Raw genomic sequence first — 4084 nt, forward strand, 5'->3', positions numbered from 1 at the left:
AAAAAAAAAGAAGGCAGGCAGAGTAAGCTTTGAGGAACCAAACCATGGAGCCCTCCTCCATGGCCTCTACTTTAGTTCCTGCCTTCAGGTTCCTGCCTTGAATTCCTGTCCTGACTTCCTTCGGTGATGGACTATGATACGGAACTGTAAATCTGAAATACCTTTTACTCCTCGAGTTGATTTTGGTCATGGGGTTTTATCACAGAAATAGAAACCCTAAATAAGACAATGACATGTATATATCTTACATGTGTATCTAAAGTTATCAACTGTCCTTCTGTATTCATGCATATGAATAAAGATAAATGTATAAAGATAAACGAGCCTGTCTGTCATCTCTCTGCTACCTGTCTATCACTTTCTTATCTGTCACCTTTCATCTACCGACATCTACCCTCTGCCATGCATCACTATCTACAATTCTGGGAAGAGGATTCTGCATTCTGTAGTAGTGACAGCCATAGAGGAAACAAGATGTGACAGCCTAGCCAAAAAAGGTGCCAAGCTACAGGGCTAATGTAGACAAGAATTGTGGGCTAATGTAAGTTATAAGAATTAATTACTAAGAAGCCTGAACTAATAATGGGCCATCAGTTTATAACTAATGTAGACCTCTGTGTGATTCTTTGGGACTTAGTGACTGTGAGAACCAGGCAGGACGGAAACCTCAGTCAACATTGTACATGAGCATATCTTTTCTGGGGACTTGGGGATCAAACCCAGACCTTGTGTTCTCCAGGTAGGCACTCTACCAGTCAACTGTATCCCCAACCTTCGTGTGTTATTTTAAAGTCCTAGATACCACAATACTTCATTCTGATCAAAGAACAAAGACATCCTTCAGTCTAGCTACAGCTCCAATATCAATCCTAAGAAAATAGTGGTAACTCTATTATATAATCTATGGCCCATATTCAGATTTCTCCAGCTAGATTAAAACTCTTTTTTTTTTGTTTTGATGGTGTTACTACTGTTTTGGTGTTATTAATAATCAAATCATGTTCTAGTTTCAATGTGCATATTGTGCCCCTTTGATCTCTTGTATCCTAAAACAGGACCTCTTACAAAAAACAAAAAAACAAAACAAAACAAAAAAAAACCACAACAACAACAACAACGGAATCTATTGAAGAGTCCGAGCAGAAGAGTTGTCTTAGAGAATGTTCCCCATGCTGGGCTTGTGTTTATTCCTAGTGTATTGAGCTTGTTTCTTTCTCTTCAGTGTTTCCTGTGTACAAGAGGTTAGTGGCAGCCGGGCTGGTTGGATGAAGCGTTCTTGGCCAGAGTGCTTCCTAGCTGAGTCATTGTACAACAGCACTTATGCTGAGAGTTCTGTCTCTAAAGGCAATTGAAATCAGACAGTCCCAGGCTTCCAGAGCGATTACTAGTTGAGTTGAGCACTAAACAGCCAAGGCTCATTTCTGCCCCAGGAAGGCCCTAATGGGGAAACCATCTGGCCCGTTTGCAGAGGCTGGGAAATGCTGCTTCCCTTCCAGGAACTAAGGGTGGGACACAGCACAGTGGCACTCTATCTGATTCACCTTTTCCTACTTCTGATGTGGGCTTCATTTGAAACGAGGGGAAGCCTCAGAGGCTCCTGGAGGGGCCAGAGAGTTTGAGTGAGGGATTTTGTTCTTTTCTTTCTCCCTACCTGCCTTCTTCTCTATCTCCCTTGCTCTTTTCCCCTCTCTCCTCAGGGCAAAGACTCAATAACAAAGTTAATGGGTGGCCCAAGTTGGCTGGTTGACAAAGTGGGCACTGACGGGGCACACTTGAAAATTCCTTACCCTAGCTCTCACATGCTGGGACACAGCTTTGTTTGTGTAAACTATGCACATGGGTGCACGCGGGCACATGCACACTCCTCACAGAGAAGTGAAGGGGACATGGACGACAGAGGGTCCGCTTGTCTCTGTGTTCTCCCCTAACCAACACGGCCATTTCCAGATGACATTTTAACATTGTTTCCTTCCTATAGAGCAGTGCTTCTCACCTGTGGGGAGTGACCCACACAGGGGTCGCATATTGGATATTTACATTGTGATTCATAATAGTAACAAAATTACATTAAGAAGTAGCGATAGAATAATTTATGGTTGGGGTCCCCACAGCATGAGGCACTGTAATAAAGGGTCACAGCACGGGGAAGGCTGAGAACCACTGTTGCAGAGGCTCCAAGACTGAAAGCAAACCTTCTTCACCAAAGCTCAGAGCTGTTGGCATCTGAAAGAAAAACCAGGGGGCTGGGGCTGCCGGGGACTCTCTTGGAAGTGGTGAGTCCTGAGAACCACGTTTAGCTCTGCCTCTGTCTTAACAAGGTGGCCATTGTTTCCCCATCTGGTCCTGACTACCGAGGAACTGATCACGGAAAACTGCAGGACTGTGCAGGGGAGTTGACAATGAACACGCTCACTTTTACTCTCTATTTCCTTTAACTCTCGAAGGAAACTGAGGCACACAGAGCACACTGGAATCAGCGGAGGGGATGGTGGCCCTTGCACATCTGTCCTAGCTACTCTCAGGGACTCCTCTGCAGAAGGAACACTGTTTTAGGTCTCTGGATGTCCCTAAACTGTCTGTGGGTGACCCAGATGTGGGGTTCCAAACTGTTGGCCATCCTGGTTTGTTTATGAGGGAAATAAATCATGTCTGCCTCAGACCATGCTGTGAGGCTTCTGGTCTACAGTGGCATCACTCCAAGTGCTGTGTGTGGCATTTAGTTCGGTGCCAGCAGGGCTGAGGAAAAGCTAGATAAGTACTGGAAAGCCCAACTGGAAAGCTAACTCCAGCAACACTAGCAAAGGAAATTCACTAATCTCTTCTTCCTTGACAGACCTGGCTGAAACTAGGAGGCCATATTGACGTGTCCAGGAGGGACCCTGCTCACTTTTGTCCTGCCCCCCCCCCCAGAGAAACTAGTCATTGTGATCCAGTGGCATCCAGCAGGATTGAGACATGTCTAAGTAGGCAAACAACTCCAACCTCGGTAGTAGGGAACTCAGGCCATGTTGTGCTTTGAATGCTCCCTCCGGAATTCCTAAGAATGAATTACTATTTGTGTCAACTTGAGGAAGTGGGACCTTTGAGAAAAGATCAGTCCTGAAGACTTCACCCTCATGTGTGGGGGAGAGCATTTCCTGTGCACTGGGATGTAGGCAGACTCTTCTGTCCCACCAGCCAGTTCCCAAATAACCACACAGAGGCTTAATATTAATTACAAATGCTCAGCTGATAGCTTAGGCTTGTCTCCATGAAGATCTTACAACTTAAGTTAACCCATTCTATTAACCTATGTGCTGCCCCAAGTCTTGTTTACCTCTTCTATGAACTTCTCATGTTGTTTCTTCTGTGTCTGGGTCATGGTGCCGAGACTCCTCTCTGTCTTCTTCCCAGCATCCTCTTAGTCTGATTCTCCTGCCTAACCGTATCCTGCCTAGCTATAAGCCAGTTAGCTTCTTTAGTAACACAACCACAGTGATATATATTCACAGAGTGTAAAGGAAAATTCCACTTGGGGCTTGCTATAAAGGTCATACACAAACATTCTCTCACATAATGGTCTCTGCCTGGTGGGGCGAGGGGTTCTTACCAGAAATTAGCACCTACTTATTGGACTTCTTGGCCTTTACATCTGTAAGCAATAAATTACTTTTGAAAACAAGTTACCTAGTCTGTGGTATTCTGTTACAATAGCAGAAAACTGACTAAACGGGGGTGCATTCTGTATAGCCTCAGGCTGGGATTGGCACTAAGGGCCACATTGAAAGAAGGGCTGATTTTTCTATATTGGAAAGGGGTCCCTTTCCTTGCAAGATATCTTGAGAGCTTCCGGGTAAGCATGGCAGAAGGTGTCATGTCATTCTAGACTGCACTATTTAATATTACTTTTATTTATTTGTTTGTTTGGGGTCAGACTCTGTTGTGTAGTTCTGACTTTTTTCTCTTTTTTATTATTGATTTTTATTGAGCTATACCTTTTTCCTACCCCCCTTTCTGACTCTCTCCTTCCCTTTAACCCTCTCCCAATGTCCCCATGCTCCCAATTTACTCAGGAGATCTTGTCTTTTTCTGCTTCCCATCTAGA

The sequence above is a fragment of the Microtus ochrogaster genome, chromosome 22, assembly GCF_000317375.1.
Source record: "Microtus ochrogaster isolate Prairie Vole_2 chromosome 22, MicOch1.0, whole genome shotgun sequence".
NCBI lineage: Eukaryota > Metazoa > Chordata > Mammalia > Rodentia > Cricetidae > Microtus > Microtus ochrogaster.